Source organism: Ovis canadensis, chromosome 13, assembly GCF_042477335.2.
Source record: "Ovis canadensis isolate MfBH-ARS-UI-01 breed Bighorn chromosome 13, ARS-UI_OviCan_v2, whole genome shotgun sequence".
NCBI lineage: Eukaryota > Metazoa > Chordata > Mammalia > Artiodactyla > Bovidae > Ovis > Ovis canadensis.
Window position 1 is genome coordinate 17254441 of NC_091257.1, and position 25351 is coordinate 17279791.

At 46.2% G+C, this 25351-nt stretch overlaps 1 protein-coding gene across 6 annotated transcripts in view; it reads left to right on the forward strand.

The window, feature by feature from the left end:
- The window catches only part of PLCB4 (phospholipase C beta 4), a 477139-nt gene that overhangs the window by 82275 nt on the left and 369513 nt on the right, over positions 1-25351 (forward strand). The window lies entirely within an intron of this gene.

A 25351-nucleotide genomic window follows, 5' to 3' on the forward strand; every position in this document is an offset into this window, starting at 1 on the left:
CAGTGGTTTGGTGAACACTGGGACATTAGGCCTTGTCCTCTTGGAATGTTCCTTGGTGCTGTAGAAAAGCTTACACTGGACTCTTAAATGATTGGCTATGTGGCGAGAAACCCTGAAGGATGAGGCCGTCTTGAATGTTCCAGCCCCAGTCCACCTTCTAACTGAATGTCGCCTATGGAGTGACCTCACCTACACCATGTTGAATAAAACTGCTCAGCTGAGCCCAACCAATCCAGTGAATTGTAAGAAACAATCAATTATTGTCGTCTTAAGTCACTGAGTTTTGCCGTGGTTAGTTACATTGCAGTTGATAACAGAAATTATGCCCTACTTAAAAAAATTGTCCAAAGGGATATTATTCTGTGAATGTTCATAGAAGAAAGTGTTCATTTCATAATGCTATGATGTTGTAATGCCACTGGAAGTACCGTGAGCAAGCGCAGGCATGTGTATGTGTGTGTGAACTAATGTGGGATCCTTTCTTCCACCATTGCAACTGTTATACATGCGATATTTTTATTTTCACGAAGGATATACCTGAAGAAGATACCTTAGAAAGTAATCACTCTCTTATTCATTCATGTTATGGAAGGTACTGAGAAGTATAAAGCAAAGAGCCATCACCTAGAGTCCCACCACCCAGAGGCCAACTTTGGGAAGTTTTCATTTTGTAACAATTGTTAACATAGTAAAAAGCTTTCCTTGATTTTTCTTTGAAATTCTAGTATATAAATTATATCCATTGAGAGTGTAGACGCTCTAATATTCTTATACAAGTGGTTTTAAACACGTGCTTTGATCTAAACTAGTATTTATAACTTGGCTTAAACTTATAATTGCTATAAAATAAGTTAATATCTAACTTTTTAGTAAGTGCCACTGTATAAATTTACTGTCTTTCTTCCTCTTCCTTCTTGACCTTGAAACTCAGATGAAATATCATAGAAAGCATGATTTCCTCCTTCATGTTGGAGGAAACTGGAAGGAAACTATCTTTGAGATAGTCTGCCCCAAGGATACAAAATTAGAGCTTTCCTCTGGGTTTGCATCCTCCCCCTTCTGTTTCCAGCACCCACAATATTCTGAGTTCTTTGTGCTTAAGAGAAAAACTAGGAAGACCGTTTCATGATCCAAATAGTCCTTCTAAGAGGCTTATTGTACTCTCACGTGTTGCATTTCATTACAGATGGTGCGTTTGTTATGAAGCAAAAGAGCGTTTGAATGCCTTCTTACCATCTTCTTCCCTCTGTGCTCCTCTCTGATCCCTTCCACTCTCCTTCCAAGCTTTCTGTTTGCTTGTCGTGTTTCCAAATATTAGTAAGTTGAGGTCTTGTTCACCTGTCAGAAGTCTTGCCCATGACCTATGGTTGGGATGATTTTTTCCATTATTTTAAATATGAGAGTTAGAAGCATTCATTCAAGGTACTGCATGCCTAGCACTGCATGTTTTTCCCCCTGAATAATCAGTTTATGGAAGTGTGAGATCTGGTGGCTTCTGCCACTGAGTAGGTAAGTCCTGATGTAGGATGGAATAGAGTCATTTTGAACTGCAAAATTTTAGATCATTATATTGTTTCATTTCAAGATATTAAGGTAGGAAGGGGTTGTTGAAATGATATAGATAGTGCAACCCTACCGTTCCTTTTTTTTTTGTCTGTTTAACAAACCAAAGGTGAGGGCCATTCTTTAATTCAATCACTTGATCACTGTTTATGGGATGCCCTAGGTTTGCCTCTCTGGGAGCTGCTGTTGGGTGTGGGAAGTGAGGAAGTGAAATGATTAGCTCAGTGACACAGATGGAGTTTCAGCAGCATCAGAACTTCAAAACAGGCCTCCATTTCTTGGAGGTGTTACTTTATAACAAATTTCCAGTCTTGATTTTTTTTTTTTAAATTGGTTTTTCCTGTAATGGAGTACAATGACAGACAGTCCATAGATGTTTATACAAGATTTATGAGTTTTAGAATAATTGACTATATGTTGTCAAAGCTAGAAAATTTGACTTATATATGTATAACTGAATCACTTAGCTGCATGTCAGAAATTAACACAACATTGTAAATCAACTACACCTCAATAAAATAAATTTAAAAAATTAAGTTATTTTCTTTATGGTGATACAAAGGTGTTTTTTGCTTTTTCTGAATTCAGTTCAGTTCAGTTCAGTCACTCAGTCGTGTCTGACTCTTTGCAACCCCATGAATCGCAGCACGCCAAGGCTCCCTGTCCATCACCATCTCCCAGAGTTCACTCAAACTCATGTCCATCGAGTCGGTGATGCCATCCAGCCATCTCATCCTCTGTTGTCCCCTTTTCCTCCTGCCCCCAATCCCTCCCAGCATCAGAGTCTTTTCCAATGAGTCAACTCTTCGCATGAGGTGGCCAAAGTACTGGAGTTTCAGCTTCAGCATCATTCCTTCCAAAGAACACCCAGGGCTAATCTCCTTTAGAATGGACTGGTTGGATCTCCTTGCAGTCCAAGGGACTCTCAAGAATCTTCTCCAACACTACTGTTCAAAATCATCAATTCTTTGGCGCTCAGCTTTCTTCACAGTCCAACTCTCACATCCATTCATGACCACTGGAAAAACCATAGCCTTGACTAGACGGACCTTTGTTGGCAAAGTAATGTCTCTGCTTTTCAATATGCTATCTAGGTTGGTCATAACTTTTCTGAGTTACCCGTGTTTAAAAAATCAAACTTAAAGAGTGTAATTTTGTGTCAGTCCCCTGCTAGGTTGCATGACCTATGTCCCTTTTACTGCTGAAAGTTTTTAGCAAACTTCAAAGCTGATTAAGAAACTTAAATGTCTTCTTATTTGAGTTCATTGGGCAGATGAAGAAATCACGGCCTAGGGAGGTTACTTGCTGACGTTCATAGAGCAAGTTCAGCGCCAAGAGACTTAGACGTTCCATTGTTTGACTTGAAGTCCAGTACATTTTTCCTTGGGTGTGGAGTCATTGCTGGCAGAGCGGGTACCACACACACGTGCACACACACGCACAGCCACACACACACGTCCACACTCTCACATGTTCTTCATGGCGAATCCATTTTCAGAGGCGTGGGTTGTGCACTAATTCTCCCAAAGCTACTCTGAGATGAGGATGGGGTGCACCTGCCTGTCCGGCGGTCCCGGGAGGCACCAGCTGGGGGCACATGAGACACGGAGGAGATGGGCGATAGCGCGTGGGGCAGGCAGAGCCCACTGGGGCAGAATGGCCTCCTGCCACGGAGCACTGTCTTTGCAGAAAGAAAGAAAGTGCAAGTTAAGTCGCTCAGTCGTGTCCGACTCTTGGTGACCTCGTGGACGGTAAGCCTACCAGGCTCCACAGTCCATGGGATTTTCCAGGCAAGAATACTGCAGTGGGCTGCCATTTCCTTCTCCAGGGGATCTTCCCAACCCAGGGATTGAACCCGGGTCTCCTGCATTGCAGACAGACGCTTTACCGTCTGAGCCACCAGGGAAGCCGTCTTTGTCTTTGCAGAGGGTGTAGCATAAGTTCCCAGCGGCCCCCTGCAGGGGTGACAAGCAGGACGGTCTGTGTCCCTGTCCTTCTTGAAGGTCTTCCTCATAGGAACGTGATGGAAGGCCCAGGGGCAGAGCCTCCTGCCCTAGAGGCAGGCCTCATGGGTGCGTGTGGGAGCTGAGTGCCTGGAGAAGAGGGAGCGGGGTGCCTGTGGAGGGGCCAGGTCTACAGGCCCCGGGGAGGACTGGGCTATGAGCGCAGGTCTACACGCAGCGCGGCTCTGACAGGGGCCGGGTCTCCGCTCTTCTCTGTTCTTCCATCTGTGCCCCCGGGGGCGTGGAGGAGGAGGACGGCACTGGGCAGTACGTGTCCCTGCGACTCCGGCGGCACTGGGCAGCCTCTGTTCCCCTCAATGCCAGCCCCCCTCCACCTGCTCCTGCCTGCAGATGGAGCATTAGATACTGTGTTGCTGGACTTCCTTGCCCTCTGGTGTCCGGATGGATCCGGGCATGAGGAGGCTGTAGAGGCGATGGGAGAGCACCGTGAAGTCAGTCTCTGGCCCCCGGGTCTCTTCTTGCCGTAAGGCTGGTGGTTTTCTTCGTCGCCCTCTTGGAAGCCCCAGTGTGCTGGGCTGCCCCTCCCGCAGCCGCAGCTCTTTCTTGGGTCCCCGTGGCTCTGTCCGCTTGGCCGCTGGCCGTCGTGTTCCCTGATTGCTTCCCCCGGCCCCACCACACCCGGTAAATAATCCCTTACTGCTGAGGGTCCGACGTGACTGAGCGACTTCACTTTCACTTTTCACTTTCATGCACTGGAGAAGGAAATGGCAACCCACTCCAGTGTTCTTGCCTGAAGAATCCCAGGGACGGGGGAGCCTGGTGGGCTGCCATCTCTGGGGTCGCACAGAATCAGACACGACTGAAGCGACTTAGCAGCAGCAGCAGCATGTCCTCAGTGTCTCCTGTGTGTGTTCCATCTGTTTCCTGCTGGGCTTGGCTGAAACACTGGTTTGAAGAGTTTGCTCTCCAGACAGAATTGAATGAGATGAAACAGCTAGAGATGGTCTGAAGATATAAGATAATGAAGTGTAAATTGTACTTAGCCGTAAGGACACTCAGCATGTGGGATACGTTAACAAAAGAAGGGGTGCTTATGAAAGAAGACTGTTTTGGAGGGCTGTCTTAGGTTGTAATTGATGAACTTTTGTTTTTTTTTTTTTTGGTCTACTCTATGGGTAGCTTGGGGGCAGGAGGAGAAGGGGACGACCGAGGATGAGATGGCTGGATGGCATCACCGACTCGATGGGCGTGAGTCTGAGTGAACTCCGGGAGTTGGTGATGGACAGGGAGGCCTGGCGTGCTGCGATTCATGGGGTCGCAAAGAGTCGGACACGACTGAGCGACTGAACTGAACTGAACTGATGGGTAGCTCTGTTTCAGTTGTGACTGGAAAATTAGAAGTCCTGCCTTATTGTGATCATGTATATAGTTAATTATAATGTATTTGACCCTGTAAGGTGGAATAATAGATATTTCAGAGAGACAGAAGAGTGAAGTGGATCTGCCTATCTGGAAATTTCAGAGGTTTCTCTCATGTATTTTAATTTTAGAAAAGTAAGTCAATTCCTCCTAATTGCTTATATTTCTCATCCCTCTAATGGGTTATAATCCAGTTTTTGGAAGATTTTTAAAAAAGCTGATGTGAAAGGCATTTCAAGCTGCTTAGAATAAAGTACTGTAGCAACAGAAAGCACTGATTTTGTACTTATTTACAGAGGGCCCCCTGTGAGTCAGGCATTTAGCTAAGCACCATGGAGTCAGTAATGAATAGTTTTTGATCACTGCTTTCAAGGAAATCACAACATAGTTTGGAAAATAGACTTCAAACAAATAATTATAATAAATATTTTAAGTATTATAAGTGTCTACAGGGTATTATGTATGTCTAAATGAGGGTGTAGTTAAGCTTGTGAGTGTCAGATATGTCTTCATGGAACAAGTGACATTGAGTTGGGTCTCGAAGGATAATAGTTTCCCAGGGAAAGAAAGGGGGGATGGTATGAAAGAAGGTATGGAATTTCCTGGTAGGTTGGAGAATCAGTGAGGCATATGATTATTTGGCCAAAATGCTGGCTGCCTCTGAAGGAGTGCCTGTGCTTGAGGCCAAGGGAGCGAATAGCAATCTGATCCATAAAACGTATCACTTAAGATAATGCAGAAGGCACACAAACTTTAAACATGAGCAATGAAGACAAAACAGAAATAATGTCTTTAAGAACCTTTGGACATTGACATATTGCTAGATCTCATGGAGCACATGTTCTAAATACTGAGCAATGCATACTTCTAATTCATGAGCATCTCAAAGGAAGGGGAGCAACCCATTGGTACCTTCTATCATTATGTTACTTTGCCCAGATTTCTGTGCATTTACACCAGATTTATCACCATATAATTACTTCCTATCAGTTTAGAATTATGTAAAGTAAGGAAATATGGTGGATTGCCTTTTCAGTTGCTAAGGATTATGTTAGCATCCATATTTCATGCACCTGTTTGGGAGAACATATCTGACATCCTTACTATAAGAGACAGTTGAGCCTTCTTCCTTCTAATTATTCTAGTCCCTAAAACTTTAGGATCAGTAAGCTTGATGTCCTAAGGTAGGGACTTGGTGACAACTATTTTATCAACATCAGACTTTCAGACACAGTGAATTTCCAAGTGCTGCTTACTACACAGGACACTGATAAACAAGAATGCTTCTGCAGAGGCGTGAACAAAATGGTATAACACATGGGTATTAGAGCAAAAGCCTTTGTGAACAGAAAGCTTTTAATCTGCTCATAGTCAAGGTCATTTTATTGTCAGGAAATTGAAGTTCATGAATTATAGACACAGGAACAAAGTCCGATCAAGTGTCATAGAACTAGAGAGTAGAAGCCCAGAATTAAGTGTAAACTCCCCTGTCCTGCAGGGACTGCATCTCTGCTTTATTCTTTCCTTATCCTGTTTGGTACCTTGTTCTATTTCTGCTTTAGTTATCTCTTGCTTTGTAACAAATTACCTCAAAACTTATTGGCTTAAAACAACCACCACCATTTAATATCCCTCAGAAGTCTGTAGGCTAACTGGGCTCAGCTGGGGGTGGTTCTTCTGCTCCAAATGGTGTTGCTGGGGCTGAGGTTCTCTGCAGGTTATCTGCTGGGGCTGTAATTCTCTGCAGGTTCAGATGAGTCAGGGACCCTGGCTGACACTCCCACATGGCAGGCGGTTGGTGCTGGCTGTGGACTGGGAGTCCCGCTGGGATGCCAGTGGACCCCTTGGATCTCTTTCATGTTGGTCTTGTCCCTGTGGCTTGGGCTTCTCTCAGCCTGGGGGCTTGATTACAAGAGTGGGCATTATAAATATGCAAAAGCAAAAGTTACTAGGCGCTTGAAGGCCAGGGCTCAGAAATCCTAGATGACCATCCCCATAGCATTTTGTTGGTTAAAATATTCCCATGCCTGGAAAGGGGAAATAGACTTGGGAAAAGTGACAATTTACAGGTTTTTTTTTTTTTTTCCCCTTTCTTTTTTGTACGTGACTCAATATGGCACCCAACTGCAGTACTCTTGCCTGGAAAATCCCCTGGACAGAGGAGCCTGGTAGGCTGCAGTCCATGGGGTCGCTAAGAGTCTGACACGACTGAGCAACTTCACTTTCACTTTTCACTTTCATGCACTGGAGAAGGAAATGGCAACCCACTCCAGTGTTCTTGCCTGGAGAAGCCCAGGGACGGGGGATCCTGGTGGGCTGCCATCTATGGGGTTGCACAGAGTCGGACACGACTGGAGCGACTTAGCAGCAGCAGCAACAATATGACCAACGTGTCCCTCAGGCCCCAGTCTTCACGCAGTTTAGTTCAGTGTTCATCAGTAATTGGATGTAGCCTCTGTGTCTGCCTTGTGTCTTCCCTTGTGGCTTTTGGGTCTTCCCTCCAAAATCACTGCAGATGGTGACTGCAGCCATGAAATTAAAAGACGCTTACTCCTTGGAAGGAAAGTTATGACCAACCTAGATAGCATATTCAAAAGCAGAGACATTATTTTGCCAACAAAGGTCCGTCTAGTCAAGGCTATGGTTTTTCCAGTGGTCATGTATGGATGTGAGAGTTGGACTGTGAAGAAAGCTGAGTGCCAAATAATTGATGCTTTTGAACTATGGTGTTGGAGAAGACTCTTGGACTGCAAGGAGTCCAAGGAGTCCCTTGGACTGCAAGGAGATCCAACCAGTCCATTCTGAAGGAGATCAGCCCTGGGATTTCTTTGGAAGGAATGATGCTGAAGCTGAAACTCCAGTACTTTGGCCACCTCATGCGAAGAGTTGATTCATTGGAAAAGACTCTGATGCTAGGAGGGATTTGGGGGCAGGAGGAGAAGGGGATGACCGAGGATGAGATGGCTGGATGGCATCACCGACTTGATGGCCTTGAGTCTGAGTGAACTCCAGGAGTTGATGATGGACAGGGAGGCCTGGCGTGCTGCAGTTCATGGGGTCGCAAAGAGTTGGACACGACTGAGCGACTGAAATGAACTTGTGGCTCAGCTGGTAAAGAATCCGCCTGAAATGCAGGAGACCTGAGTTCGATCCCTGGTTGGGAAGATCCTCTGGAGCAGAGAGAGGCTACCCACTGCAGTATTCTGGCCTGGAGAATACCATGGACTGTATAGTTCATGGGGTCACAAAGAGTCGGACACGACCGAGCGACTTTGACTTCACTTCACTTTACTTCTGTGTCTGCGGCCTCTATGTCAGCGTCAAATGCTCCCAAGTTCAGATGCTTCCAAGAGACACTCATTGGCTGCTGGTTGTCCACTCACCTGTGGGTTGAGACGCCCAAGTCTTGTGTTACTGAGGATTCTGTTTGAGGGGCCAGGGTAGGGGGATTATGTCATGAGAAGTGTGGGAGGAGTAGGCAGTGGCCGCTGAGCATTAGTGGGATTTGGAGGAACTCGCAGATCCCATCCGTTCTGCCGAGGCTAGAGAGTTCTTTCCTTTCCACATCCCAGAAGAGCTCTGCTGGATCTGGCTGCTGATCTCTTGCGTCATCCTCGCCTTGCTTTGCTTTGTTGTTTGTTGCTCCTGTGAACCACCCTCCCTCCTGCCCTGTGTCCTTCTGTGTCCTGTCCACGGACAGGAGGCCTCTCCTCTCTTCCCACCTGTCAGGGGTAAGTCACCTTCTGACTTACCCTTCAGACCTCAGCCAAGTGTCACTTCCACAGGGGAGTGTGGAATCTCTTGGACCGCATCTCATCCCTGTTCCATCTGTGTTTCCTTCATCGCACTGATCAGGGTTTGTCACCTGGGGCCTGTGTGGCTGCTCGATCACCATCTGCCTCGCACTGTGGGCTTTAGAGCTGAAGGCCCGTGTTTGCACTCCTCAAGGTGAGTGGCTGCGTGGGACTCTGATGTGGTGCTGTTGGTTATTTGTGGTTTGAGTGACTTGAAAGTTAGAAGCAGTTGCCTTGCAAAGGTAAGGAGTAAGTAGAGAGGATCTTTGTCTTGAGGAGAGAAGTTAAGAGCAAACTGCTTTGGGTACTACAGGGACATCCTTTCTCAGGAAGCCCCCACCGCACCATGATGTTGAGGAGTCACTGAAGTCCTGTCATTAAGAACATAGTGGTGGACTTCCCTGGTGGTCCAGTGGTTAAGAATGTGCCTGCCAATGCAGGGGAAACGGGTTCGATCCCTGGTCTGGGAAGATTCCACATGCGAGGCAGCTAAGCCTGTGTGCCGAACTCCTGAGCCTCGCATACCCTAGAGCCCGTGCTCACAATGAGAGCCCGGCACTGCAGTGAAGAGCAGCGGCTGCTGTCTGCAACCAGAGAGCCCGTGCCCAGCGAAGACCCCACACCACCGAGAAGGCCGTGACAACAACAGCAGCAAAGACGATGCTGGTAGAGGCTCTGTGGTAGTTTCTGGAATGTAGCAGGAACTCCTGCCTAAAAATAGACAAAAAGTGCCTAATTAAAAGCCAGCTTCGTTTTTCTTTTTTGCTTCCAGCCCCCTGTGGCCCCAGTTCCATACACAGAGGTCTCAGTGGGCAAACTTGGTGCCTGTGGGGCCAGGACGGCTTATCCCATTCCTGCTGACTCTCCCATGAGGCCAGGGTCTTGTTTGACTGTAAGTCAAAGACCAGTTAGATGACAGCTTGGGATGAGATTTGCCTGTGGGCGTAATCTTGAGAAAACCACAGCTGTAACTTTTTGTCCAATTCTGTCGCATACCATCTAAAAACAAAGTGAATGTGGATGAATCAAAATGGCAGAAGAGAAATAGAAAGAGTAAGAAATCACTGAGATTCTGTTTTACTCAAAGATTCTGTATACTATGAATTGTAGGGTTTTTCAGTTCCACACTTTCAGAGATTAAGATGGAGGGTAATATTGTTTCAGTTAATTTATTTCACTGGAATAACTTAGTTCAGTAAATACGTATTGAATATTTGTGTGTTAGTGGAGGGTGTAAGAACAAATACAAGTTGGTCCATGACCTTGAAGTTTACACCTACCACAGAAACATGGTATGTGTCCGTGCCGCTAGGTCCTCATAAGGAAGCTGTCCATAAAGAGGGCTGGATAGGACCTGATTAGGGGCTGCGGTAGCTGTGAATGTCTTTATAGGGTGAGCATGGCGATCTGATCTCCACGGTTGAGTAGATTTAGGACAGTTTGCACAGAAGGGAGGGCACTATAGACTGGGAAAGCGCCGTGTGTGAAAGTTAAGGGCGAGAGAAGGAGCAGGAAGGCCCTGTCACTCTCTAAGGGCAGTGAGTGCCTGTGCGTAGGGACGAGAAGTTAGAGGACAGACGGCTGTGGAGGGACCCCAGCTTTTGGGTGAGACCCTCGAAGGCCAGGTTAAGTGAGTGATGGTCGCTCAGTCGTGTCTGACCCTCTGCAAGCCCATGGACTATAGCCCGCGAGGCTCCTCTGTACATGGGACTCTCCAGGCCAGATACTGGAGTGGGTTGCCATTCCCTTCTCCAGGGGATCTTTCCCATCCAGCGACTGAACCCGGGTCTCCTGCATTGCTGGCAGATTCTTTACCATCTGAGCCACCAGGAAATCCTAGGAGGTCAGGTTACAGGCACTGAATACTTGCGAGCAGGGGAAGTCACATAAAAAAAATCGGTGCTTTCAGAACATTATTTTGATGATAGTTGTCAAGGGGTTTTGATGAGGGAGAGTCTGAAGCCAACGAGACTGCCTGGAAGGCTGTAGTATTGGCATCACAGCGGTGGGGTGGTACAGAGGGGCTGGAGAAACGGAGAAGAAGGGAAGCGAACAAAACAGGGCTCACCTCCCACACTGCTGGTAGGAATGTAACTTGGCGCAGCCACTATGGAGAACAGTATGGAGGTTCCTTAAAAATCTAAAAATGGAGCTGCCATATAATCCTGCAGTCCCACTCCTAGACATATATCCAGAAAAGAGGAAACTCTAAATTCAAGAAGATACATGCACCCTGATGCTCACAGCAGCACTCTTTGTCCACAACAGCCAAGACATGGAAGCCAGCTAAATGCCCATCAACAGATGAATGGATAAAGAAAATGTGGGACATATAAATGGTTAATATGTATAATGTATATGCATTATACACACACACACACATATATATATATAAAAGAATATTGCTCAGCCATAAAACAATGACATGTCATTTGCAGCAGTATTGATGGACTAGATTATCATACTAAGTGAAGGAAGTCAGAAAAAGACAAATATCATGTGATATCACTCCTATGTGAAATCTGAAATAATAATACAAATCAAATTTACAAAATAGAAACAGATTCAGGCATAGAAAATATGTGGTTACCAAAGGGGAAGGGGGGTTGAGGGATAAATTAGAAGTTTGGAATTAGCAAATACACACGGCTGTGTATAAAACAGATAAACAACAAGGACCTACTGCACAGCGCAGGGAACTGCAGTCAACATCTTGTGATAACCTGCAATGGAAAAGAATCTAAAGACACACACACACACACACACACACACACACACACACACGTCTGTATAATGGAACCACTTTGCAGTATACCTGAAACATTGTAAATCAAGTATAGTTCAGTAAAATTAAAAAAATACAATGCTGCACTCTTACGGAAGAATAGAGTTCAGAGGAAGCACTGGTAGTTCCACGTCTGGATTCCCAGTGGAGAAGACAAGGAAGCAGCAAAGGGATGCTGAGCCTGGGTGAATGGAAACTGAGCTCCACAGTCTCCAAGACCAAGGCTGGGGATGGATGCTTAGGTGGCATGGACCAGAGAAATGAGGTGTCTGACAGCGGTGGCAGGTAACTGGGTGTAGTTGAAAGATAAAGGCTGGGGATATAAATTAGCACATCAGCAGAACCTGGGGACTGAATAAATCCTCAGAATGCAAACGTAGATTTGTACCAGATATTTAAATAGGTAAATAAATGACTTGTATAGTGAAACCTTCAAATACGGACATCTAGTCGACCAGTGAGTTACTGGTTGGTGTAGAAAGCACCCCCGGTTTCCCAGTGTGTGTCGCCTCCTCCCTCTGGTCCGCCCCCTCAGCCTGGGGTCGGCGCCCCCCTCAGCCCGGGGTCGGCGCCCCCCTCAGCCCGGGGTCGGCGCCCCCCTCAGCCCGGGGTCGGCGCCCCCCTCAGCCCGGGGTCGGCGCCCCCCTCAGCCTGGGGTCGGCACTGGCACTGGCCCTTTGGCCCGGCTCGCCTGTGTCCTCAGCCGACGGCAGCCTCGGTCCACACGGCAGCCCAGGTGAGCCTTTCTGTCGGGTCCGCGGCTCTGCTCCTGGCCTGCAGGGGCTCCCGGCTGCACGCGGAGCAGGAGCCGGAAGCCTTGGGGGCGTGGGCCGCCGGGGGCCTCTCCTGGGGCTGCTTCCCGCGCTCACGCCGTGCCCTCCCCTTGCTGCTGCCGCTCCCCACATTCGTGGGCATGCTGACCCCGCGGCCTCCGCGTGTTTCCCCTTGGCTCGGAACGCTTGTCTCCTTGGTGTCTGTAGGACTTGTTCCCTTGCCTCCTCCGGGCCTTCGCTAGCTGGGCCTTACTTGCCCTCCCGTTGAACGTGGTCGCCCCTGCACTTCCGGTCCAGGCTGCTGCCCTCCTTCAGCCCCTCGCCCCGTCCCATGCTGTTTGCTGTTTGCTTACCTGTGTGCTGTCGTCCACAGAGCGGTGTTCAGGGGAGCAGGATTTCTTCCTGTATCACTCTCCGTGACATCCTCAGTGCCTGCATAGCGAAGGGACTCAGTAATCACTTGTTAGGCAAATGAACAAAATTCTGATAGAAGCTGCTTTTTCCAGAGGAATTGTGACATCTTTGAAATCAACCGTCAGTAATTTTTATCTTCGTATCAGTGCTCCGTAAATGTTGAATAAGTGGATAGAACCTAAAATGTAAAAATGCTATCTCACTTTATCTAGTTCCAGAAATTTCCATTGCAAAATGGAACCTTTAAATGGTGGTGCATAGATGGGGTGTGGAGGAATAGTTTTGCTTCATTTAGCTGACCTTCCACTTGGGCTTCAGAATTCACATAGCAGTTTGGCAATTCTTTCGTTATTACTGTGATTATTAATTGGATGCTATTTCAATATTTGGCCCCTAAACTCTCAGCTGATGTTTTAGGAGATTATACTATACAGGGTGCAGAAATTGCTGGGGCTGACTGCATCTGTTCATGGCCAAGTAAGGAATAGCATTGGCAAGGAACACAGGGTGAATTCAGTTGTGCCTCTGGGAGTCACAGTGGAGATGGTTCATGGTCTCTGGGAAACAGCTGCCTGGGCTTCCTTCCGCAGAAGAGATCTTGATTTGGTTACCTGATGGGTGCTTTATATAAATAAACAACCTTGAGAGACTGGGGTGGGGGGGGGGGTTAAAAAGAGAAAGGAAGAACCATGTGCAGAAATTGCTCTTTTTTTGGGAGCATTGACTTGAGAGATCCCTCCAAAGTTTGCTTTTGTTTTATTTGGTATCACTTTCATCTGTTCCCAGGAGATGCAGTTGTCTTTGGAAGGAATGCATGCAGGAAAATAGGCTGTAGGAGGCAGAAATGAATTCTTGAAAGTTTAACAAGCTTCTGAAGGACTGAGCAGCTCCGAGAAGCTGGCTGTTAACCATGTCTTGAAGCTTGAGATTTGAGAGAAGCCAACTATGGTGTTCCCTGACACCAAGATTGATGTGGTTTGTTGATGATATGACTAAAGGGCCAGGTTCTCATTTGTATTTCTAGGTAGGGCTTTGTAAGAGAGTTCAGACCCTAGGGAAATATGGCGCAAAGGAACTTGGAAAACAGCAGCAGCAGATTATGCCTTTGCTTACCTTGAGGGTTAAAATGATTCACAAAAATTGTTTTGGGTTTTTCTGGCTGGTGAGAACACTGTAAGTCCTTGTTTTCAATATACTGTCTATAAAGGGTCAAGTCTGTCAGTTGGCCAGATGTTTAAATCAGTGTTCCTGCTGCTGCTGCTGCTAAGTCGCTTCAGTTGTGTCCGACTCTGTGCAACCCCATAGACAGCAGCCCACCCGGCTCTGCCGTCCTTGGGATTCTCCAGGCAAGAACATTGGAGTGGGTTGCCATTTCCTTCTCGAATGCATGAAAGTAAAAAGTGAAAGTGAAGTCACTCAGTCGCGTCCGACTCTCTGCGACCTCATGGACTGCAGCCTACCAGGCTTCTCTGTCCATGGGATTTTCCAGGCAAGAGTACTGGAGTGGGGTGCCATTGCCTTCTCTGTTCCTAGCTCTGCCTAAAAGTGCCAGAGGTATACTGGGTGTTTGGTCTGGGGTCAAAAGACACGTGAGAAGAAATATCAGAGACCAGCCTTTTTTGGTTTTAAAGTCTTATCTGTATTTGCACTCATTTCTGTCCTAACTGAAAAGGACAACTCATGGGGTAACTGAGAAAGTGAACTTGGTGTCCAAGGTGAAAGTGAGTGAGAAACAAAATGTTTCTCTGGAGAGTTTTGTGATGAGAAGCAGGAAATCTGACTCCATGGAGCTCCAAAGAAAGCCCTGCCTATATCTCTGTTTTTCCATTGAAAAGGTCACATCTTTACGTAGCACAATTCTTGGAGTGAGTCCTTCACTTTCATCAAACGAGTTAACACGTTTATATCCAAAAAATAAAAGATGTATTTCCATCACAGTTTCTTTGATTAGGAAAAGAAAGACACCACTGCGTCCTGAGTTTTGTTTTTTGTTTTTTCCTGATTGTCTTTTGTATTTTTGACAAGTGCCCTAACTTCAATAATCTGGGTTTTAATTCTGAATTCATAATGATCGCTCTTACTCAACTGATAAGATTATCAAGGTTCTTGTTTTCTTCCTCTGTTTACCTAGTGTTTGTAATTATCTTTCATTGAGGTTGAACAGGGGAGAAAATCAAGCAAAAATCACTCGTTTTATTCAGTAGCCCATCCTGCTTGTTGATTTCTCCATCCATCAACCCATCAATTCAGCCATCCATCTATCCATCGACTCATCTGTCCATCCATTCATTTATCCATCCATACATGCATACATACATCCACCCATCCACCCATATATCCATCCATCCATTCATCTAGCCACACATGAACTCAACTTACGTCCACTGATCATATACTATGAACCAGGCAACCTAGGATCTCTCGCATGAAGGAGAGTAGACCAGGTGATAAGCATTTATCGTGGAAAACTGTTAACAATCAGGTAAATTCAATCATGGGAAGATCTTACCACCTGTTTTTAGGGGTTTCAGGGAAGAAGTACTGTCTCAAGTGATGCAGGAAGGATGTATTGAAATTTAGCTGGATGAACGCCATGTGATTGGTCTTGAGTATGGTTACGAGGTGAGGAAGAGTTTCCAGAAGAAGAGGTGTGTTTCTGAAGTCCTTGCAAATTCAGAACTCTTCTAACTCAAGAATAATTCTGACAAAAGATGGTGGCTATTTCCTTTTATCAGCTAATATGGCGCCACCCTGTGGCCACTCTATAAACAGTTTGGCATTCCCTTGGCTCAGCCTGCTTCAAAACTATCATTTCTTGAAGGATTTTAACATTTGGGGCAGATTTAACATTGATTCAAATTAATGTGACACCATATTAGTGTTTTAATGTCATATTATTTCAAAGCTACATAATTCAAGGTCACATCAAATAGGACCAAACTCTGGAGCGGTTAGCTCATGGCCATTTGATGGAATTGGAAGTAGCTCAGCATGCATAGTGTGTAGACCAGAGGAATACTAAGCTCTTGAGGAGACGGAGGGGAGGAAGAATGGTGGGAGAGGCGATGGACAAAGCATCAGGGCCCTGAAGCAAGTGTCTGAATGACGAGAGGACTGCGCTGGGGACCCTCTCAAGAGTGTTAAGGAGGGAAGGCAAGGTCAGCCTTAGGCTTCTTCAAGTTTTAATCAATGAAAAAGTTGAAATTAGACTGAGGCTGTGTATGGGTTTCAGATACTTTCCAGGTGGCTCAATGGTAAATAATCCACCTGCAATTCAGAAGATGCGGTTTCGATCCCTGGGTCAGGAAGATCCTCTGGAGGAGGAAGTGGCAACCCACCGCAGTGTTCTTGCCTGGGAAACCCCGCGGAGGGAGGAGCCTGACGGGCTGCAGTCCGTGGGGTCGCAAAGAGTCAGACACGACTGAGCGACTAGATAACAACAAATGTATGGGTTTCAGATATTCATAGAACATTCCCTGTATTTCTAATTAGACTTTGGTTATAAACAATATAAGCCTTCATAATTTCAAAATACTTGTAAGATTTTTGTTTTGTTTTTGAAGGGTCCACTAAGTGTCTTGGAAGAGACAATAAAATATATAGCTTAACCCTAAGAAGATTGGATAGAGACTCAACCCAGACTTGGGATGAAAGGCTTGGGGAGAATTTGGTGGGGTCTCTGGTAAAATGGTGGTGCAGAGGTTAAAGCGTCTGCCTGCAGTGTGGGAGACCTGGGTTTGATCCCTGGGTTGGGAAGATCCCCTGGAGAAGGAAATGGCAACCCACTCCAGTATTCTTGCCTGGAGAATCCCATGGACGGAGGAGCTTGGTGGGCTACAGTCCACGGGTCGCAAAGAGTCGGACACGACTGAGCGACTTCACTTTCTTTTCTTTCTTTCTCTCTGGTAAAATGGGTTAAGAGAAACACGAGTTAGACAAAGTTAAATAGATTTTTTTTACTGGTATGTGGGACTTCTTAGAGCCTTAAATGCATTCATGTCTGCTGTGACCTTTAAGGTTGCAGCACGTGTTTTATTACTAAGGAACCTTCACTTTGGAAATAGTCACTGTAGTCTGGTTGAGAGCTGCTTATCTTTTGCCACAATAATACTGCAAACAAGCACCTACAACATGTCCGTGGAATACAATAAAAAAAAATGTATTTAACTTGCAAGTTTGGGCGGTTCAGCTGATCTTGATGTGGACTTGGCTGGTTTCAGTTAATCTCGCTCACATGTGTCTGGTCAGCTGTGGGCTGGGCAGTCAGGTCTTCGATCTTAGCTGGATTGGCTCATATGGCTGGGAGTTCAGCTGGCTGTTGGATGATCTAGCACTGCTTGGTTAGGAAGACTGGGATGCCTTGTCTCTGCTGTGTGTGGCCTTCATTCTGCTGTTCGCTAGACCTGGCATTTTCTCCTGGCCATGGCAGAGCAGCAAGAGTGAGAGCAAGCCCAACAGCACATGTACTTTCCAGCATTTGCTTGTGTCCTGTTTGTTAATATCCTGGGCCAGAAGAGCAGAGTGAGTAGCTCCAGGGAGGGACGAGACCTGGCTCTCTGCAGTCAGAACCCTGGGACCTAACTTGAGAATGCTGGGCGAGATCACAGACCACTGAGCGTGAGGACTGAGCTCAGACTTTGTGTTGTGCCTGGCCACAGACTGTACTTCGAGTTCTGATAAGCAATCTCACAGATAGCTGTCTGGGCCAGGTCAAGTGAGAGAGTGCTCATCCGGTTCCCCGCAGGACTTCTGTTATCTTTCTGTGGAACTGTTTCAGGACTAAAAGGGCTGTGGCCATCAGCTAGTTCCAGTTGCGTTATGTTGGGAATGAAAACACAGAGGCCCAGCGAGGTTAATTGACCAGACTAAAACTGCACAGCTAGGCAGAAGCCAAACTCAACCTGGAACCTAGATGTTGTCTCCAGCCGTTGGGTTTTAGTAACCTCAAAGGAACTGTGTTTGAGGGGGAAGGAGAGGAGTTGGAAGGGAATGAAATTGTGTTTACAGTCTTTGTATATGAACAAATCACATTCTTTTTGGAGGGAGTGCAATAAAAATAATTTTTAAAATTAAAGTTCAAGGTCTTTGCAAGGGCAAAGTAAATGGTTATACATTGAGTTGTAACTGAGCTCTGTGACCGGAGATTTTTTTTGCGGGGGGGGGGGGTGAGAAAAGTGGGGGTGTGTTCTGAAGCAGGGAGGGCTGTCAATGGAGGAGGTCATTTCACTGGCTGGAGTCTTCCTCTCCTCTCCCGTGAACATTAGGGAGAGCCCAGTGTGGGACGCTTCACGGGTCGGCACGTGGCCCTTGCACAGGGCTAGGCTGATCTCCACGCGGGTGCTGTTTTAGTGTCGGCGCTGCTGGAGCGGGTGCTGACGGAGATCCTTAGTGGTACGTTTTGCTTTTCTTTCCTCTGACCCCTCCGTACCCCCAAGGACTTCTGCCGCATCTGAAAAGTCGGTGGAGGACTTCTGAGAAGAAAGGAGAGGGTTTGTGCTCCAGCTCTTATTTGTCAAACAGCAGATAGAATTGTGAAGGCAGATTTAGCCTTCCAGAATAGGAGCTATGGTAACAACTAATTTAGCTGACATGGGTGGGGAATAATTTGTTCTCTATAAATCATATTTTGTTCAGGAAATGCTCTCCAGTTAATCATTACCAAATAGACTTGATATTTTTATGATGGAACTACTTCCACAAATATGATGTATATTCTCCTGATTTACTTAGAAAATGCAGCAATTCCCCTACGTGAGAATCAATTTCTTTCCAAGAGTGTGTTTGTAAGTCCAATTTGTCAGTAAGTCCAACATAGCCTAGGTACCTGCTTAACACAATCGACTATATAGTACTGTAATAGGTTTCTAATACTTTTCACACAAACAAACATAAGAAACAAACTCAAGAAAGCATGTTAAGTGTTACAGTACAGAGCCTTGTAGAGCGCAGGAATACAGCACGGCAGCTGGCATACGTACAGGGCGTGTCTGTGTCTTTGAGCGTTCTCTGTATGCAGGGGACTCACTGCAGTGGAAACTTTTCCCCCATTTAGATGTCAGTTGTTGGACAGTGCGGTGATACGGCAACCGCCTTGTAAAGAGCTTTGTGTGTGCGTTCTCTGTTGCTCCAGTCATATCTGACTCTTTGCAACCCTGTGGATGGTAGCCCACCAGGGTCTTCTGTCCGTGGGATTCTCCAGGTGAGGATAGTGGATTGGGTTGCCAAGCCCTCTCCCAGGGGATCTTCCAGACCTAGGGATTGAACCATGTCTCCTGCATTGCAGATGGATTCTTTACCCACTGAGCCACCTGGGAAGCCCAAAGAGCCTTGTAGTGAAAGGCATTTTCTGTCGTTATTTTGTTTGCTTAGTTGCTGCTCGAGTACGTTAACAAACAAACTAAGCTTTGACAGATACACTTTTAAAAAAATGTTTTTTTTTTGAGTGTATCACATGGCTTATGGGATCTTAATTCCCCCACCAGGCATGGAACCCAGGCCCTTGGCAGTGAAAGCTTGGACTCCTAAACACTAGCCCTCCAGAGAGTTCCCACTTTTAAAATTCTTGTGCGTTATTTTCAGGTTGTGTCTCCACACTTCCTCACTGTCAGCTGAGTAACTGTATCTGGGGGCCGCTCAGGTGGACCTGTTCTCAGACCCATTCTTGAGCATCTCCTGCTCTGGTCCATTTAACAAGGAGCTGCGTTTCCCAGCCCCCTTGCTCTCCAGTGGCCAAGGAGAGAGACGAGGCATCTCCCTGAGCCTCTTTCTGCTTCTCTGGTATCTCTGGGACAGCAGGGTCTCCCCCGTGGCTTCTGCCCTCCAGACCTAGTGGCCCAGCCTGGTCCAGTTCTGTGGGCTGGCCCCAGTCCCCGGGCTCTGTGACACCTCTTTCTTCTGTCAGCTCTCTTGATCATGGTTGCTGGTCTTTAGACTGCTTCCGTGTTCCTTCTGTGGCCGCTCAGCCCTTCCAGCGCTCTGGAACCAGGCTCTTAGCTCGAAAGCTCTGGAGTGGCTTCTGTTTTCTGTTTTCTGGTTATCTTTGACCGATAACCGGAGAGTTGCCTTCTCATGCAACTCTCTCATTCTGATTTGCCTTTTGTAATCTGCTCTGAGAACAAAAACCAGTTTTAACCAGTTTATTTTATGGATATTAATCTGTAAATGTAATTGAATGGTTATGTTAAGTATTAGTCACTCAGTCATGTCTGACTCTTTGTGACCCCATGTACTATAGCCTGCCAGGCTCCTCTTTCCATGGAATTTTCCTGGCAAGAATACTGGAGTGGGTTGCCATTCCCTTCTCCAGGGGATCTTCCTGACCCAGGGATTGAACCTGGGTCTCCTGCACTGCAGGCGGACTCTTTACCATCTGAGCCACCAGGGAAGGCAGCTGAGCGGTAGAGCAGAGTAAGTCTAGAGCCTGGGCTCTGGCAGCAGAATGCTTGGGCTTTAGTTCCAGCCAGATCACTCATTCACTGTGTGGCTGGGCAACTTTCTTAACCTCTCTGAGACTCACTGTTTTCATCTGAAAAATGAAAGTTATTACAGTACCTATGCTGTCTCTTAAGATGAACACCTGTGGAGGGGAAAGGAGAGATGTGGGATTGGGCAGAGGGGGAAGCTGAGTTGTGATGCAGTCTTAGCAGCAGCCTTGGTCCACAGGGAGCTCTAAAGTGGGTTGAACCTTTATTCACTGATGTTGGTCATTGAAGGAGCTTCCAGGGGATGTGCTTGACCTTAGGCGGAGCCGTTTTCCCCAGTGGAGGGTAGTTTTCTGCATTCTGCCTGAGAGCTCGGAGTAGCGGGGTAGTCAGATCCTCAGGCTCCAGGTAAGGTCTGGTCATTGCATCACAGTGTCCATGGCACGTCTCCATATGTGTGCAGTTGTGAGAGAGTTAATCCTTGAAAAGGGTGTTGCTTGATGAAGGCATAACAGTCTTAGGAATCATTGTTGATGGATTAAATATAGCAGTCCAATTAGTGGACTTTATAGTATCTAGTTAAGAATTTGGTTTTTCTTAACTTCCTGTCCATGATCTCATACTGGAGAGTCCAGGTAAAGCTGCATAAGTGGCCTGTGGGTCAGTAAGGTTCCATGGCTTCTACACAGACATTATTAAACATATTTATATTTTTATTTTAATGGTAATGTGATGCCTTTGGACTGAAAGGCAATCTAACCAGTCAGTCCTAAAGGAGATCAGTCCTGAGTGTTCATTGGAAGGACTGATGTTGAAACTGAAGCTCCAACACTGTGGCCACCTGATGTGAAGAACTGACTCATTGGAAAAGGCCCTGATGCTGGGAGAGATTGAAGGCAGGAAGAGAATGGGATGACAGAGGATGGGATGATTGGATGGCATCACTGACTCAATGGACATGAGTTTGAGCAAGCTCTGGGAGTTGGTGATGGACAGGGAGGTCTGGCATGCTGCTGTCCATGGGGCCACAAAGAGTTGGACACGACTGAGCGACTGAGCTGAACTGAATGTAGTATCTTTAAATATGACTTGCCTGTAGATTCTTATATCCTTAGTTTTTGAAATATACAGGAATTCCACATAAGATTTGATAAGAATTCACACAGCACTTGCTTTTTGAACACTTAAGATGTAGCAATGGGACTAAGCACGCATTATCTCATCAGTTCTCAGGACAGCTCTCTGCGCGCTGAGATTCCTGTGTGATGGGGAGGACTCGAGGTCAGGGAGGTTAAGCAATCTGCCCGAGGTCACCCCGCCATGAAGTGACAGCTGAGTGCCCCTGCCAGGGCTGCAGCCCTGGACTCACACGCGCCTACGCTTTTAACTACACATTTATACAATTTATACAGCAGTAGGGGAAACCTTCTCCTCTGAAAATAACTCTAGCAAAGTGTAGGTGTTGTTTTGGTAGAAACATTTCAGCTGCTGCCATAAAAATCTTCTCCCAAATGGCTCTGTGAGAGCAAAGCTGGGCAGACTCTGCTTGTGTTTAAGATGCGTGCCTTATGGCTCAGCCACAACACAAATGATTTGTTTTCCTGGCCTTGTTGGCAAAGTGATTTAATTTCTGGATCTCCCTGAAGAAAACGCCTAAACATGTAAATTTCTTTGTAATTGGATGTTTAAAGAGGAATCATGTGGAAAAGTCACAATGGGAAGGCAGGTATGTTTTCATCCACTGAGTGATGCAGGGATTGGGGAGGGAGCTAAGTATCAGTACATGGGTAGAATTCACTACGTGGTTTTACTTCCTAGTATTTTGCTGTTTTTCATCAAGAAATGATTTTTATAATAATCTAAGGCCCTATAAGGTGGATGTTTAGGAAAGTGGGTGTTCATCATTGTTCTTGGAGAACAGCAGATTAAGTCATGTTTCCTATATCTGAATAGAAGTAATGCCTCTTTTTCTGTAGAAAAGTACTTTTTCAAAGTTGAGTGTATGGTACTAATGAGAAGTCTAGGAAACTGTAAGGTCAGAAATTTCTTAAGGTTCTGTGGATTCCAGTTTCTTTGACATATCAGGATAGTTTGGGCCATATATAGCAAAAATATAAAGTAACTGTGACATAAATGTAAAATAACGGTGAAAATTTGTGGAAAAACGATCCGAGTTAGGCACTCCACGATTTCATGGTATCATTAAGAGTCCAGGTTATTGTCTTTCTGTCTCATCCTCCCAATTGTGTGGCTTCCATTTTCAAGGTCACTCTGGGGCCAGATTAATTTTGGCCATCATATCTGCAGTCCGAATGTGCAGAGAAAGGAGCCCTCTTAGTGTAGGCAGCTTGGTCAGTTTCTGCCGCCTTCCTAAATTCCATAAAACACTTGCATTTGTATTTCACTGGCCAGTACTAACCTAGCTGCAAGAGAGCCTGGAAATGTGATGTTTAGTTGAGCATATTTGAGGCTGTCTTACTGATGGAGAAGAGAAGACTGGATATTGAGTGATGATGGGCACTTTGTGCCACATTTGGGACTGTAATACATATGTCTCAACTGAAAATGCAGACATGTCGGTGTTAACGTTAAAAGGTGACTTTGTTGGTTTGTGTCGTCTGCATCATCCTCGGTGTCTTTTGCGGCCTGATGTGCATCAGGACCTCTAGCGGTGTGCAGTGTGCTCGACTCTGGCACCCTTTACTGGAGGAGGTGGTATTTGAGAAGCACACTTTCTTCATGCCGTTCAGTAACTTGATCAGCTGTTGTGTGCCATGCACTGTGCCTAGGGGTTACAACGTTTCCACATCTATTTGATCACCTCCTCCACCCCTGCTGCTGCTGCTGCCAAGCCGCTTTAGTCGTGTCTGACTCTGTGTGACCCCATAGACCGCAGCCCGCCAGGCTCCCCCGTCCCTGGGATTCTCCAGGCAAGAACACTGGAGTGGGTTGCCATTTCCTTCTCCAGTGCATGAAAGTGAAAAGTGAAAGTGAAGCCGTTCAGTTGTGTCCGACTCTTAGCGACCCCATGGACTGCAGCCCAGCAGGCTTCTCCGTCCATGAGATTTTCTACACCCCATGGAAAACTTATTAACACTTCAAGGAAGTGTACTATCTTATGGAGCTAGTTTGCTGAGTGTTTAGCCTGGAGGTGCTCATTATAGGGGAAACTTTCATGCCTGGAGTATGGAGTGAAACAGACTGTGTATCAGTTGCCTACTCCTGTAAAACCCATGTCAAAGTTTAATACTTTAAAACAATGTACTTTTATTATTTCTCATATTAATGCATTGGCTGAGTGGTTCTTGTGGCTTTGGCTGAGGTCACTAGGGGCACATTTGTGGTCAGGGGTTGGTTGTGATTTGGCTCTGTTGATCTTGGCTGGATGTGGTCCCTTGTTAGGGTGCAGCTGGGGGCTGGCTGGTCAGTTGGTACCCTGGGATTTCCTCCACATGGTCTCTTCATCTGCAGCTGTCCCAAGCTTCTCATTGAGCTGAGATGGTTCAGGAGGAAGAATGGAAGTACACGAGGCCTGTTGAAGCCAAGGCTCCAAATTAACACAGCCTGACTTCTGCCAAAGCAAGTCACAAAATCGGCCCAGATGAAGCTGGAGGTCCAAGCTCCATCTCTTGTTGAGAGGAGCTTCCAGGTCACATTGCAAGGGGCATGCAGAGATAAAGAAGGAGAGAAATGGGGCCATTTCAGCAATCAATCTGCTGGTTTCCCAGCGAGGAGAAGCTTAGCCTGTACTGTTAGTCTGAACTTTTCTCCTTCCCTCTTTCCACCCAGCACCTCCAGTCAAAATTTCTATTCATTGAACTTCTTGATAGCTTTGGTAGTGGAATTAAATCAGTTGTCTGTACCTGCCTCAGTGTGTTGGAATTCCCAGAGCTTAGTCACCAGCTGATGGGTAAGACTTTGGAGTACATGGGCTCTGCCAAGGGTCCTTTTGTGTTTAATTTTCAGTTTTGTTTCAGGTGTTGCAGAGGTGAGATCTGATGCTATTTCCTTCTATAATTTTTTTTATGTATTTCTTCTTCTTACTTTGGCTGTGCCGGGTCTTAGTTGCTGTGCAGGCTCTTCTCTGGTTGTGGAGCGTGGGCTTCTCATTGCAGTGGCCTCTCTCATGGAGCATGGGCTCTAGGCTGGGAGGCTTCAGTAGTTGCAGCTCTTGAGCTCTGGAGAATCGGTTCAGTAGCTGTGGCACACGGGCTTTGTTGTTCTTTGGCACGTGGGCTTTTCCCAGATTGGGGATCAAACCTGTGTCACCTGCCTTAGCAGGTGGATTCTTTACCCCCGAGCCACTATGGAAGCCCCTTATACTATTTCTTGACTGATACATTCTGTGATGTGCAACCCTCTGAACGTGCAGTCTCCTCATCCATAAAATGGGCACATGGCTATCCTATCTCAGTGTATTTAAGAAATCATCTAAAACACCCCACCATTGCTCATAATAACTAAGGCTGACGTGGACTAACCCCTGTGCTGGGTGCAGTTCTTCACAAACCTGTGAGGTAGGTATGGTGCTACCGGGGCCCAGAAAGGTTCAAAGACAAGTTAGGGTGACGCGGACCTCTCTAGCCAGCTGAGTCACTTAAAAATGAGAGAAATAAAGGTCTTATTTTGACAGAATTGAGAGGGATGGGAACAATGACTTAGACTTTTAAACTGAAGTTTGGATTTTTAGTACAGAGCCTGCCCTGACAATTTACATAGCTATTTCTTGCAGGTAGATTTGACATTCAGAAGCAATCAGGTTGTATTGTCTGTTCTTTGAGGGATTACTGGGCTCTGCGCATCTTGAAAGTTACATCTGCAATCAGCATTAATTTCATTGTTAACCATCCTTCATAATAGTTACCGCGTTGTTCCTTTTCTGTTTTTCTTCTGTTTTTGAGACTACTTGGGTTTTAGTGGAGATGATAAGTTGTGAGATTAGATGGGACAGCTCAAGTTTATTGCTCAAGAAGCCGTATTAGACACAGAGAGTGAACTCGGAGCTCGGTTGAACCTTGGGGTCGCTAATCCAGTATCACTGAGCACTATGCTCTGTTCTTCCCCATTTTAGTCCAAAATGTCTGTTGAACCGGTGTGGGGTGAAGAAGGCACCGGGCGTTAAATGGGAGTGATTTTTGCATTACATTTTATGATTCACTTAAGGGAGTCGCACTGAACTGCTTGAACAAAGGGAGAAATTCCCCTGGAAGCCAAGGTC